This window comes from Rhipicephalus sanguineus, chromosome 4 (genome assembly GCF_013339695.2).
Source record: "Rhipicephalus sanguineus isolate Rsan-2018 chromosome 4, BIME_Rsan_1.4, whole genome shotgun sequence".
Lineage (NCBI taxonomy): Eukaryota > Metazoa > Arthropoda > Arachnida > Ixodida > Ixodidae > Rhipicephalus > Rhipicephalus sanguineus.
Genome location: NC_051179.1, coordinates 108,349,954 through 108,365,317, shown reverse-complemented (window position 1 = coordinate 108,365,317; position 15,364 = coordinate 108,349,954). Strand labels below are relative to the sequence as shown.

At 45.8% G+C, this 15,364-nt stretch overlaps 1 long non-coding RNA gene across 1 annotated transcript; it reads left to right on the top strand.

Moving 5' to 3' along the window:
• Window positions 1–9,764: 9,764 nt before the first annotated feature.
• On the top strand, window positions 9,765–14,716 carry LOC125758403 (uncharacterized). Its single transcript, XR_007416021.1, has 3 exons — window positions 9,765–9,936; window positions 13,639–13,901; window positions 14,691–14,716. It is a non-coding gene; the product is annotated as an uncharacterized LOC125758403 (long non-coding RNA).
• Window positions 14,717–15,364: the final 648 nt, after the last annotated feature.

The following is a 15,364-nucleotide window of genomic DNA, read 5'->3' as shown; positions in this document are numbered from 1 at the left end:
GCAGTGTACGGGTATGCGCCACAGGTGATTGACAATTTATATCTACCCAGGAAGGGTGAGAACAGACATTGGTAACTTAAATGCTAGAGCGTTAACGAAAACCAACATCGGCAGCGTTGACTGAACGAATGGAAAGAATTAAAATTAGGATCCCAGCAGGAATCAAACCCAAGCATTCAGCGTGGCAATCAGGTATTCTACCACTGAGCCATGCCAGGTCTGTAAAGTGGTTTGGAAAAACAGCCTACTCAGGCGTAATATCGGTGCAACGTCAATTAGACCGCCAGAACGACGCAGCATTTCTTACGATCTGTATTTCTTACGAGGCTGTGTGATGGCCTCATGCTGACCGAGGACCATGCCAGATTGACTGACAGCCGCTTGGTAGACTAGGCTACGTAGGCCACATACGCCCAGGTATAGTCTACGAATGCGACAAACACACTGATGTTGGTCTACGTACCACTATCCAGGCCTACCAGCCTCGACGGCCTATACCTCACCAACGCGAAGGGTGGCTTCAGGTTCCGACACGTCGCCGGCTCTGTCGACAATTTGTCGACGAAATCGCCGAGGCATCCATGAATTCCAACAGCTCTACTGTACCACATACTTCACTACACATGGACCCCTCGTCACCACGATCACGACCGGATCCTATACCAATTCATGACCAGCTGCTGGTGCTCACTGATCACGGTGACGATGCACTTGTTCAAGAACTGTCAAGAAACTCTTTAACACATGCACACGGGTTCGTGAAACATGCGTGCGTTTTCGGGACACGTATAAGCATTACATATCAGCTTACCGCTTCTGGTGTTGGTAATACCCACGTTGCCATTGGCAGCGTTACCCAACCGTAAACAACTGGTTATATAACACATATGAGGCTCTTCAACATATATATGTGTGTGCGTATAAAATTTATACATATCTTTAGCGTCATTTTATAACGTGTCGCTATGTAAAAAACTTACGCCAGTCACCTACCCGCCGCATGCTTCGCATAATATCGACTCCCACGGTACGTGAGATCTGCCGAATTTTACGTGGTAAAATCTGCTAAAATACCCCTTGTCAGGACCCGTTGAATATATTGATTACGAGCTGCAATATTTCATTTATGTGAGCAAGGACACCTGGAAGGTTCTCTAACAGCCGTTTTATTTTATTCGCTGTGTCGTGTGTTTGTTTACCGTAAGACAACGTATAGCACCTCACCAGGCGATGTTTGGGGCAAGCTGAGCAACCTTTCACAAATGTCTTTTTTTTGGACAATAAGTTTGCTGTGCACTAGTGTAAGAGTGGGAAGGCATTGAACTGCCCTGTTACCGTGCCGCCAGAAGACAAACATTGCTGTCAACGAAGGCCTTGTCCGCCGCGGTGGAGCAGTGATTATGGTGCTCGACCGCTGACCCGAAGGCCGCGGGTTCGATCCCATGCTAGAGGCCCGTGTACTGTGCGATATCAGTGCACGTTAAAGAACACCAGATGACCGAAATTTCTGGAGCCCTCCACTACGGCGTCTCTCATAATCATATCGAGGTTTTGGGACGCAAAACCCTATATAGCATTATAACGCTGCCCTTACCTTTGCCAAGGTGATGGCCTGCAAGCGGAGTTCTTTCCCTGCCTTCCCTTGCTATCGTAGGCAATGTACCCTGTTTTGCTTACGTGACAAGCCCCACCTTCTTTCTGTTGTTCTTCGCGGCGCCTTTAGAGTGACCACATCGAGCGTCTTGCAATGCGAGGTTAACTGAAGTCACGTGCTGTAATCAATGACGCTGAAAGCAGTGTGCTGCAGTGCGCGACTCGCGTCTCGCAGGAAGTGTGGCCCCGTCTGAGATGCGCAGACTACTTTTTACAGCGAAAGCTGTTATGAGATCATTTCGCCGGCCGTTTTTGGCGCCGTAGTTGTCCGCCGCCGCCACCACCACCACCGCCGCCGGTGTCCGTAACCAGTATCGCTGAAAATAAGAAAAAAAAACGAAATATGAAAAAAATTTCAGGATGGAACGAGGTTCGAACTTGGGCCCTCTGCGTGGGAGCCCAGTATTAAACCTCTGAGCTATGCCGGTGCTTGAAACTTCTTCTCTGCAAAAAGGTCCTATACTGGCTTCATCTCCGGAAGGAACCACATTAGCATATGCAATATAGTGTGGTGGATGGATAGATGGATGAAAGAACTTTATTGAGGTCCAATAGGTCGTGCTAGTTTCCTAGCCCGAAGCGGGCCGCTCCCACGTTGGGGCTGAAAGACCTAGCCTTTCGGCCGCTTCGCGGGCCCGTTGGACATATAGCGTGGTAGAAGAGTAAAATAAGCACCAAGCGCCGTACAACGCGAATTCTGTAACCAGGCGTCACACAATGCGAATTGCGCAACGAGTAGGTTGTTGGATGCTTCCAACCCATTACAAAGGGCTCTGCCATAATTCTTCATCGTCATCAGGCACAACATCAACAAAGTGCGCATAATGCCTTACATGCGTTTAGCAGGTACCACGGCTCTCCGTAGGATGACGAAAAATGGCACAGTGCCTGCTGCCCTACTTCTCAAAAAAAAAAAACGCCAGGCCCTGCGCGGAAAGCGCAGCTCAGTCACAGCGAAAGCTGGAAGAGCGGAAATCTCTTGCGGCTACTAATACAAGTAGCCACAATACTAATAGCGTAGTGGGTTCCTCGCAAGTGCGCTTGTAATGATCCATTTCGTCGGGGTCATTTCGTCGTGTAAAATTATAATAATTTAGAGCGTCGTGGGTTCCTCGCAAGTGCACTTGTTTTGGTTGCCAAGGAAGCCCATAAGCGCATGATCCATTTCCTCGGGGTCTCAGTAAAATTACAATGATTTATAGCGTAGTGTGTTCCTCGCAAAGCACTTGTATTGGTTGCCAAGGAAGCCCACAAGCGCATGATCCATTTCCTCGGGGTCCCAGTAAAGTTCTTCGCCTCCCCCCTCCCCGTCTCTCTCCCACGTCCACGTATGTTATACAGCATGACGGGAGAGGGAAATAGCGACCGGAAGGAAGAATTCTGAATTCTGAACGGACTCTGAATTCTGAACGGACTCTGGTGGTGGAGTCGCCCTTTTTCTAAAATCAGATCTAAAGTTTTCTGTTATCTCTCCCCCAGCCGAGCTCGAATCCGTTTGGTGTAAACTGTACATAGGCAATAAACCTATTATCCTCTCGGTTTTTTATCATCCACCTGGCTCATCACCTGATAATTTTTCTCTTCTTGCTGATTACATCAACATGCACAACTTCCATGCATGTAGTCTAGTTCTAATGGGCGACTTTAACACGCCTGGTATTCACTGGCCCTCCCTTTCATATCATGGTTCTTCAGGTAACGATCTGGTTAATTTTTCGCTGTTTTTCGGGCTTACGCAAGTAGTTGATGGGGCTACAAGACAGAATGCATGCCTAGACCTGGTTTTCTTTAGTGCAGACCTTGTTGATGAGCTGAAAGAATGCGAAATAGTTGATGGGATTTCCGATCACAAGGCAGTGTTCATATCTTTCAAACGCCCAGTCTGCAAGCCACACAATACCATTCAAACTTTCTTCGACTTCAATCGCTCTGACGATTCATCCATTCTTGAAGCTTTATCTGAAAACTATGAACCATTCGTTATGCTTAGTAGGGACAGTGATGTGAATGCATTAGTTCGAGAGTTTGAGAACATTGTACATCTATGCATTCATCGCTTTGTTCCCATTAAAAACAAAAAAAGAAATCGCGCCATTCCTTGGATGACCAGAGAGATATTGCAGCTATCTCGCCGTGTTAGGCGCCTCAGGCGCTCTAAATGCAATGACGACCCCATTGCCAATGCCAGATTCACATCCGCCAAGGAGGAACTTCAGCAGAAAACAATGCTCGCCAGGGACTTCTTCTATGGTGTCGAGGTATCGGCGCTGCTCAGAAATAACCCACGAAAGTTTTGGCGTTCGGTCATGCCTATTACTGAGTCTGCATCTTCATTTACTATCAAAGGTGAAAGTATAAATGATCCCATGCGCATATCTAACGCATTCAACGAATACTTTCATTCTGTCTACGCGTCTGATTGTCAAGCGCATCCGGTTTTTGATAATGATTCAGATCATTCCATTCAAGACATTACAATTAGTGCTAGCGGTGTTCTTAATTTGATTTTAAAACTAGACACCAAAAAAGCTAGTGGCTCAGATGATGTTCCGAACTCTTTTTTACTGCGTTATTCTCAATGGACCTCTCGTTACCTTGTTATTATATTTAAGAAATCTTTAGAAACTAGTACCGTTCCTTCATCTTGGAAGCTTGCAAGAGTAATACCTTTGTATAAATCAGGTAGCAAGTCCGACATAACTAATTATAGACCCATTTCTTTAACTCCCTATTCATGCAAAATGCTAGAGCATATAATCTACAAGCACATAATGGATTTTCTCGAGTCAAACCATATTTTAACTAATGCACAGCATGGCTTCAGAAGTGGTTTCAGCACCGTCACGCAATTGACCGAATTCACCCACGACATTGCGTATCATTTAGACCAGGGCAATCAAACCGATGCACTTTTTATCGACTTCTCCAAAGCCTTTGATACGGTACTACATCCTCATCTTCTGCATAAATTGCACATCATCCTAAAAAATTCACGTTTAGTCGATTGGATTGCTAGCTTCCTTCATAATCGCTCTCAGTACGTCGACTTCAGTTCCACAAGGTCATCAGTTCTAGAGGTAGCTTCTGGGGTTCCACAAGGGTCCGTCCTGGGCCCTTTATTATTTTTAATTTATATAAATGACCTTCCAGAACATGTATCCTCGAACATTCGCCTTTACGCCGATGATTGTGCTTTATATGACGTGATTGTTTCCACAGCTGACCAAAGGCGTCTGAGCGATTCCTTTAACTCGTTTTGTGTTTGGTGTGAGAAATGGAAAATGAACATTAATTTCAAAAAGACCGTTGTTTTGTCCTTCACAAAAAAAGTAATGCCGGTTATTGCAACATACTCTTTCAATGGTTCCCCTTTAATCAGAGTTATGCAGTACAAGTATCTTGGTGTCACATTTACTCATGATCTCTCATGGTCTACTCACATTGCCCTAACATGTTCTAAAGCCCTAAAAAAATTAGGATATTTACGTCGAACAATGCAGAATGCCCCAAAAGATATTAAACTTTTAATGTATAAATCTCTTGTTCGCCCTATCATCGATTATGCCTCCACGGTCTGGTCACCTTATCGACAATGCGACATAATCAGACTGGAAGCGGTTCAAAAGAAAGCTGCGCGTTTCATTTTTCGCAGGTACGACCGCTATTTCTCACCCTCATCAGCCCTACATGAGCTAAAGCTAGAACCTCTTTCGGTACGTCGTGATGTGGAATCATTAAAATTTTTGCACAACATAATCAATAATTCATATCGCATTTCAAACACAGCTTTTTTGTCCTCTGCCAAGCCTTCCTCTACGCGTAACTTCCATAAACTTAATCTTTCTACCTTATTTGCGCGCACTGACACATTTAAGTATAGTTTCTTTCCCCGCACTATAGAATTATGGAATTCCATACCTGGCCACATTCGTTCACTCCCCCTGAATGATTATGTTTCTATTCTTGTTGAAAGTCATTATGTATAACAAAAGTGTAATTCCTTAATTGTTGCAAATTGTTCTTGTTGTTACTTTTCGTGTATCTTTTGTTTGCTGCGACCTTTTCTGCACTGTATAATCCCACTCCTGCAATAGCCCTTTCACAGGGCTGCAGTATGTAAAAATAAAAATAAATAAATAATAAAAAAAAGAAAGAAACAAGCGGAAAGACAGGGAGGTTAGCCAGTTCTTAGACTCGCTGGCTAATAGCGACCGGGCGTCACCCAATGCAAATTAGATAACTGGTGGCCATTTAAAGCTTCCAACCCATTACAAAGGGCTGAGCCATAATTCTTCGTCATCAGTCGTCGCGTCAACAAAGTGCACATAATGCCGTACAGACGCGTAGCTGGTGCCTCGCTTCTCCGCAAAATGACGAATTATCGCTTAGCAGGTGCTTCCCAACTTCACAAAAATTGTGATTTATGACGTAGTGGGTACCTTTCTAGTGTACTTGTATTGTTGCCCCATGAAAGCTTACAACTGGCTCTAGAAACGCCGCTCTTCCAGCTTTCGCTGTGACTGTGCTGCGGTCTCAGCGCAGGCCTGGCGTTTTTATTATTTTCATGCTTGGCAGACACGATATTCACCTACTAATCTACAGACCTAATTTGTCAGAAATCTTAGATGATGAAATTCTTTGGTTTCCTCGACTACCACATCCCTCATTACCATCGTCTCAATTATGCATTAATGCCAATAAACACGTCGCACCGTCAGAGGGTGCTCAGTAACTATCATTAATTAAGGAGAGAGCGTTGTATTGCTCGTGATTTTAAAAATCCGGCGTTCGGCGGCGCGAATACTATTGGTACCGAAACTCGAGTGGGCCGATACCGCAGGCTGTGCAACAACGGGTGAGCTGGAAAATGCTTCAGGGTGAGGGTGGGACGAACAATGCAATTGACTAATAACGTTAAAGTAGTTTAATTAATTGTCTGTCCAGAGCATAGGCTACTGTGGTCTACTTAGCGTGAGCTAAAGGGATTAAATCTTATTCCAGCGCCGCGGAGATATACTCGCCGTGCGAACGATTGCAGATAAAGTGTGGCGCTGCTAAGCGCGAGGTCGCGGGTTCGATTCCCTGTCATGGCCGCCGTATTCCAGTGGGGACGAAATGCAAGAACATCTGCTCACTTAGATGTAGGTGCGCGTTCAAGAACCCCGGGGTTTAAACCTATTACAGAATTCCCACTGCGACTTGCCCCATAATGACAATGTGGTTATGGCAAGTAAAATCCCTTGAATTATTAATTACGTAGGACGCTAGTGGACAACAGAAATAATACGAGAAAAACAACCCCCTACACACGCTTCATCATTAACGCGGGATTGTCACGCACCGAGTTTTGCCTAAATTAATGTTGGGCATGTTCTGTCATCTGTTTAATAATAATTCGCAAGTCGGGGAGATGCTTCCATGACCAAACCAGTCACCCCATGAGGAAGGGGCCGAATCGGTCCCGAAATGTCGGGCTCTCTCAAACTTGGCTGGAGTCATATCAACCTCCTAAAGTATCCACGTGTATGCGCATGTGGACACTTCAAAATTACGGATGCTCTTGCTGCAGGATAAGAATATGTATATATATATATATGTATATGTATATATATAAGGTTATATTCCTATAGTTTTGCCTGCTTTGCTCGCTAGGCCGTCTTCTGGCGCTGCTGTCGCATGCGAAAAGCTACACGAAAAGCATGCGAATAGCAGACATTCGAAATACCGCATGTTTTAACAGCGAAGCTGTTTAGCAAATTGTTCCCTGTCCGACGAACCAAAAAGCTATCGTCACCATGAACGGGTATGTGCCACAGAAATTGGGCAAATCCCGCTACGCACCACTGGTCCACTAAAAATGAAGAAGGCAACGGTTAGCCCAACAACAAATGGCTGCGAAGCGACGGCGGCGAGCCGAGATCCTGAGTGCGTACAACGAGAGAATACTAGGTAACGGGAAAGGCAGCGGCGGCTGCGGGAAGACTCCGAAGCGATGAAAGGCCTACACCAACGATGACGTGCCCGTAGGTATCGGAAGGGGCGAACGCTTGGTTTCGTCGCGAGTTTCTGTCTCTGGAGTTCAAACATCCATGTCGTCCGTAACCGTCTGTGGTTTAACTCGAAACTCTCTGCGCTGAGAATCAGCGTAGAAATAACCTAGCATCACCTAACTAAAGCCTAGAAACGACCTTGGAACAACCTGCATCACCTAGCTAAGGCCCAGAAGAACCTGAAGCAACCAGATTAGTCTGTGGCGAGCCGTCAGCGTCTCGGAGAAAACGACGAAGTTGCGCCTCAGCTGCTCCGCACGTTCGAGCCTAGCGCGAGAGAAGAGGAGGCCCGCAAGAAGACAGCATCTGTGGTTGTCCATCGGAGAGCAAGCATCAATAAAATATGTGGAAAAGCGAACACCTCACGTCTTGCCAGAGTCTTCAGAAATGTCCAAGTTTCGTTGTTTGAAGCTTAGCGCGGCTTAGTGCAAGCTTCGCAATGTTTTTTTTTTTTTTTCGAATAGTTTTCGAATAATCAGCACCGACGGGAGAACCCGAACACAATGAAACTCTGGAACAGCCGAAGGTCATTTTTTGTCTTTAATCACTGAATTACCAATATGCACGCAGCCCAACATTTTACAAGATTACCTATGCTAAATTGATTACCGGATGAAGGCGTTTTTTTTCTTCTTACAACTCCACTCCTACTCAATTTTTACTATGCTGCATCGCATTAATCGGTTCCTGTCTTCGTCTTGTAATAACTGACGGTGGGGACCACGGCTGCGTTCAGCTTCAATATTAACAGACGCGCAAATAGTTTGCGTAAATTGTTCTTGCAGATGCAGCTTTCAACACTGATGCTTTCGGTGCCGAGGCCGATGTTGTAATGTCAGATTTATCAGTTTTATGACAGATTTAGCTGTATCCGTGGTGTTCGGTTAAAAATTTATTAGTTTTTATGTCTCAATTTTATTTATAAGCAAGCGACTAAGTATCACTATGATTACGGTAGTCACCACTGTATTTAAACCTGCAGTTGCGAAATATTTCGAAGGCTCTGGTCGCTGCTGTATACCAGCTTACCTCGGTATTCATAAACGAGGTATTTGGGTCGGTTAAAAGTAAACGTAATGTTGCTTGGTGAAAGTTTGTGAATATTTGTTTAAATTAAAATGTTGTGGAGTGTAGGACTGTTTTTTAAATGGTTGTCTTACTATTCGAAAACCATCCCAAGAGTATTCGTTTAGTATTGGATTCGGTGTCATCACTATTCGATTCGTATTCGATTTGGTTTAAAATTTCACTATTCGCACACCTCTAAAAGAAGGGGAATTTGTAAGGGCTCGTTTTTCTTTGTTAGACACAACATGGCATCAAGTCTGCCATAAAGAGAATCCCGCTACGAATGAACGAAAGAAAGGGAATTTTCAAGGGCTCGTATTTCTTGTTAAACACAACGTTGTGTCTAACAAAGAAAAACGAGCCCCGTGAAATTCCCCCTTCTTTCGTCCGTAGCTAAAATTGTAGCACTTTTTTACATAACTAAAGTTACAATTTAATTGAGTCTTCCGGTATGCATGTAGTATTTGTAAGCAGCGTGGAGAGTTGGTCTAGTTGGTACGAGTTCATTCTGGTCGAACTGCGCAAAGGACGGGACACGAAGAAAGGCAAGACAGCGCTCGTTTGTCTTGCCTTTCTTCGTGTCCCGTCCTTTGCGCAGTTCGACCAGAGTGTAGTATTTGTCTTGTTAGCGTTTAGTCCGGCTAGTGTTTGTCGCTATTCAGTGTTATAATATAGGCAATGCTTGTAGTTCCGTCATGTCCTACAAGTTCACATTAGACTAACTTGCGTATTATTGTGTTCTCCAAAAAGATCAATGGAGTGAAAGAGGTGTGGCACTTTACATATTGCACAAAAGACGTGCTTTCGTAATAGTGCGAGCCTGTAAGCTGGCAAAAAGTGTATCTTTAAAGAAACATGCTGATAGATTTAGGACCATTGCAATAAATACGACGCATTTTCAGAGTTCGGAATAATCTTATCGTTTGCGTGGTCATTTTGTCAGTCATCAAGAACTTCATTGACAGGTCCTGAGGTGCTTAAGCCGCCGGGGCATCCACGAGGGACACCCTAGCAGCCGCTACCGTAGGCGACGCCCGAGTAGGGGCGGGAACGTGGTGGCGTTCCGCCAGTTCTTGGGCCCTCTGGTCTGCCTTGAGTTGATGATCGAGCTCGGAGCTCCTGAGTGCCTCTTCCCAGTCGGACTAACTGGTGAGAGGTCGCCGAGGTAACGCTAGACATTGCCAGAGCATGTGCGAGAGTGAACAATAAAATTTCTGGGCATTGTAGAGTGATGTCTGAGTTGTAATGGCCGAGTAGGCAACGTGATGTGTACGATCTCGTTTGCAGCATGCGAAAGGCTACCACTTGCACGCGTGCAAGCTTTGTGTGCGCTAGGGGGTATTGGCTTCTGTTGCGATTGTGAGAGGTGATTTCGTTGAAGGTGAGTAAGGGGTCGTTAAATTAAACTGTCTCGGCCCAGCTCTTCGGTGGCTGATTGATCGTCGCGGCGGGTGAGTTCTCGCGTTCGGTCATGAGTGGACGTCTTTGCTCATGTGGGCAGGGAACCAAGAGAGGCAGTGCCAGCCCATGTGCTTCCTTGTTTGCAAATTTGGGCTGCTTCACGCGCAGTACTGCGGTTTTGTAAGCCCGAATGGCGGCTCTGGAGTCTGTGAAGACGCTGGTGTGCGAGGGATCGATCATCGCTAAAGCTATGGCGACCTGCTCGGCTATGGCGCTCGTTGCTAGTGTAACCGATGCGGCTGAGCGTAGGGCTCCGTCGCCATCTACTGTTTTTTTTTTTATTAGGTGGAGGTGCACTCCTCCACCTACTGGAGCAAGCTTTGTGTGCGCTAGGGGGTATTGGCTTCTGTTACGATTGTGAGAGGTGATTTCGTTGAAGGTGAGTAAGGGGTCGTTAAATAGAACCTCCACCTACCGCGAGTGCAAAGGTGGAGGAGTTAACGTATTGCGCCGCATCGACGAGTACGGTAGTCTCTCGATTCGCGGCGGTGCGGTCGAGGATCGCGCGCGCCCAGGCCAGGCGTGTGCCACTGGTGGATTATTTGTGGACGTTTCGTGGGAATGGGGTTACCATGTAGGTATTTCAGACATTTCTCGGGAGGCTTACTGAGCGTTCAAGGTAGTGGTGTGGGGGACATGCCGGCCTCGTTTAGAAGTCGACGGCCTGCCTTGGAGGAGGAGAGGCGGACCACTTGGGCCGTAGTCTCGGCCTCGATGACTTCGTCGATGTCGTTGTGTATGCATAGTTGGTCGATTCTGGAGATACTCGTGTTTTGGGGCAGGCTGAGGACTTGTTTAATGCTTTTGCGCATGAGTTCCGTCATTTCCACCTTTGTCCAGTTGTGGGCAGAGGCGACGTAATTGATGTGGCTAATTAGGAACGTTTCCACTGTCTTGGTTAATGGTACCCGCTCTACTTGTGTGCCAATTAGCACGATTAGCTCAATTAGCACGACTTCAGCAATGTTGTTTCGAGGTGCAAAAATACTGCTTTAGCTTTATTGTTAAACAAAATTCGGCAGATCCCACGCCTTGTGGGAATCGGTTTCATGCGAAGCATTCGGCGAGTAGTTATCTATGCTGCATTTTTTGGCTTTGAGCCAAGTGTTACGAGGTGGACCGACGTGTTGTTGTAAGGGTAGTAGTTGTGTGCATATCGTGGGCTTACCAGGCTCGTCGACTACACTGGCGTTCACAGGGTAGCCTATGGTTGGACGTAACGTCAGCACTCACGTTAGAGCACAGACGTCAGTTTTACAAATGTAATGTTTATTAGGCTGCTATAAAAGCGAAGCCATCCCTGGAACCTCAACTGACGTTAACCCGACATGATGCCTGTATCATAGGAGTACATATGTAATGCTTGTTGTTTTGTTATAAAATTAGATAACCAGCACTACAACCACAATTGACGTTGCACCGACATTACGCCTGCGTGTTCTCTGAATCAGAATAAAGTTAATTCAACAACGCCTGCATAGGGTCTTTTTCCAAAGCAGTTATTAGATCTGGCGTGGCTCTGTGGTAGAATACCTGATTACCACGCAGAATTCTGGGGTCCGATTCCTGCTGGGACCTTAATTTTTATTTGCATTCGTGTGGTCAACGCGGCCGATGTCGGTTTTTTTAACGCCTTACTTAGATTTAGGTGCATGGTAAACAACCCCAGGAGGTCGAAATTTTCGCAGCCCTCCACTGTGGCGTCCTTCATAAATGCTGGCTTTGGGACGTAAAACCCCAACAATTCTATTACTCCAACGTCTGGACTGGGCCAAGTTTGTTTTGAACATGAGAGAACTCAACCTTTGAATTGGGTACATGGTTCTACTCAATGCTGGAATTGTGCAAGGTCAGTTTTGGCGTTAGCCACGTCCATTTTGGAAGTGGGACACGGTAGCGTCGAGAAGGTCCTCGCTGAATTGTAGACAGGAGCGAAGCCAATTATGACCAGATTCCAACTAGACTTATCAACATTCAAATTCGTCCATTCATTTTTGGGTGGGCCTAAACATGCCCAATATACCAAACCATGCATTGCCAATCTTATCCTGCAGGGACATTGCCAAAGTGTGCACTGCTTGTTGCGTTGACATGTAATCCATTCCCCCGGTGGTCTGAAGTTGAAGCCCCGTATTATTTCCCGACATATGCGACATCTGATAGAGCGCGCTCCGAAGGACCTTAATGGACTTTTTCCATCCATTATTACATATGCAAAATCTTGACAGGTAGAATATGTAGTGAAGAGTTCGATGAAAGTTCGATTGGTCAGGTAACATTAGGATGAAGTTGCGGTCACTAACCAATTCAAGGCAAAAACGCACGAGGGATGTTTACGGGCTTGTACGGGTTCCTTGATCACGCTAAAGCAGGCAGAAGACGTCTCTTATACTAAAATATGACTTAGCGAATTGGTGTCGTCAGCGGACAGATTTCCATTGTTCCTGTTGGCGGTGTCGACTGAATAAAAATTTTAGAAGTATTCTAGTTGCTAGATTCTTCTCCTTAGCTATTGTATTGGAGTCATCCAAATCGATGCGGTGACCGTGAATGTCTGCATGCTCAGCCAGGACGTTCGATGCTTTCTTGTTGCAGATTTCCACTCTGACGCTCCTTCAATATCCTCCTGAACAGTTTGTTGAACGGTACGCGTAGATTGTGAATGTCGTATGTAAACATGCGGTTTAGAGCTTCGCTCACACCTGGAACGGACGGAACACCGGTGCGCCCTGCAGAAGGCCTGTTTTGAGACGGCTTTCGATAAAACGAGAGATAAAACAGCGGAAGGCTTCTGGCAAGCCTGATGGCATGAGTAGCCGGTATGAGTCCTTCCGGGCGCCGAACGAGAGTCTGTTCCTGTTCACTCATGCAGACGTGGAGGATGGAAAGGATGTTATCCAACTTGTATTCTGCAGTCAACTGTTTATATGGTGTTGAGAAGATTCAGGATTCATGTTGCGTCTTACACTTGTATAATGCTGAAGCAGTCGTCTACGTAACGGACGAAAATATTTGGTGTGGGCGCAAAGTAAGCCAGGGCCTTCTGTTTCATGACATCCGTTCCCAAATTGCCGGTAGTCATAGAATGCAAGATCCCATGGCAATTACGAGCATTTGCTGACATATCCGTTTCCTGTAGGAGTATGTGTTGCTCTAGCACATCTCAAGCTCCCTCGCCTGTTCACTTAGCCATTCCCGATTAAGTAATTTCGGGCAGTAAAAGAGCTCAATGTAGTATTTTCAACATGACTTTGTTATCGCAAGATTAGTCCTGTAATGCAAGGTTTTTGGCTTACAATTTCAAGAGGTTTTATTAAGACACCGTATAGCATGATTTCTCCTTATAGAAGCAATGGTGTGGTTTATCTTTCCACTGTAGAAATATGCGTGCTAGTCTCCTTCGCAGGATCCGGAGAGTAGCAGAATTCGCGTCGTGTCCTGCGATGCCCAGGCCTTCAGCTGTTTCGACAATGCTTCGCAGCGGCTCGGTGACCCATACCAGCGTACTTGGCGTCTTCTCCATCTGGTACTTTGGGGTTCTGTCGATCAAGTGTTCTTCACGACCGAGCGTGCATGTCAGCGAGTTGCGTTCTCATCGCAATCGAAATGTTCAACCATTGCAGTACCGGTGGACCAAGAGCAGCAGAGTTCAAGGACTATCAAATGCTGGTGCGTAAATACATTCACCGAGGTGTATATTATCTATTGAGGACCAATAATTGCTTGCGTGCGGTTTCTCTTTTGAATTGTTCAATTGCGAAAGCGTGTGCTCATTAGTTTGCACATTGAAACTCTTAATGAATGATGCATACTGAATAAAATTTCTGCCGTCTACATTCTATTACCACCGTAGAGAATACTGGGCGCATAAATTATACCTTCAGTTCCGTAATAACGTTCAGTGAATGTTCGCACTAATGTCGTTGCTTGGGCAGTTACCAACCATATCCAGCTTGAATTTGACGTGCGCGGAAGTAGCGTAGGCGTTAGGGTGAGTCGGTGTAGCTCCATGTCGTGATGAACTGGCAACACAAAACCAACGAAACGAACTGTGTTCTTTCTCTAGTCTGAATGCATTAGTATTTCGCGCCTAATTCATCACAACGTGACGTTTACTATTCGCTCAGAACTAGAGGGTTTTAAGTCGAAGAACGCGTTGGTTCGTAGCGTCAAGTAGACCATTTAGGAGCATACGACGCCAGAATTGGAGCCGGACGTAATGATAGCCGTTCGTTGTGTGAGCCCTGAACTCATGCCAGTGCAAGCTTGTGTTACGTAGTAGTGCTGCGTGAATATTCCAAGCAGGAAAGGCGAAGGTAGCGGACGAGAAATGCTGGTGTCGATTGTTTATGCGCATTTCGAAGGACGTTAAGTTCAACTAAGCTTATATTTGTCGCACTTACCTGAGCATGTGTGTTAACTAATAGGTCGTGTGGTTTTTCTTTTGCACTTAATTAGGTTGAAGAGAAGGCTGGAGGTCGGCGAGAGTGAAGTTGATTCCGTGAGCGGCTCCTGCGGTGTGCGTCTGCTTCGAAGAAGAACTCGCTCAGACCGGGGAAGAAGCGTCGATTAAAAGCAGCCGCGGCTAGAACATTGGGTGACTTGCCATATTTTCCGTGTATAATAATGCAGAAAAGTTATTAAAAGGTGCGTGCGGTTGTTGGTGCGTCGCTGTCGTTCTTCCAGGCTGTCAGAACAGGTTGGCGTAAGGGGAACCTCTGAACAACAACAACAACAACAACAACAACAGATTCGTCCTGCGCGCACAGCAAACTTCGTTTGCTGGCGCTTGGCCGACTCTGCCTGAGGGGAGGAAATGACAGATTCGTCCTGCGCGCACAGCAAACTTCGTGCAGAATGTGCTTTGTTACTGCCTCACGAATCGACTGCTGCAAAAAGTTTTGAAATCTGTCAGGTTATAGTGATTTGCCGCCCTCGCATAATAACATTTAATGTGTACATGTGCAGGTTTTTTGGCAGTTTCTTGTTGTGACTTTTCCTACTTTCTTAATTAAAAGGGCGCTTTACTGTATGACGTTCAGGTTGGTCGCGAATACGGGCCAAAACTTCTTGAATTGGTGTATTTTCATTTTGGAACTGACAAACTGGTTCCCTGGCCTTCGTGTGGTTCT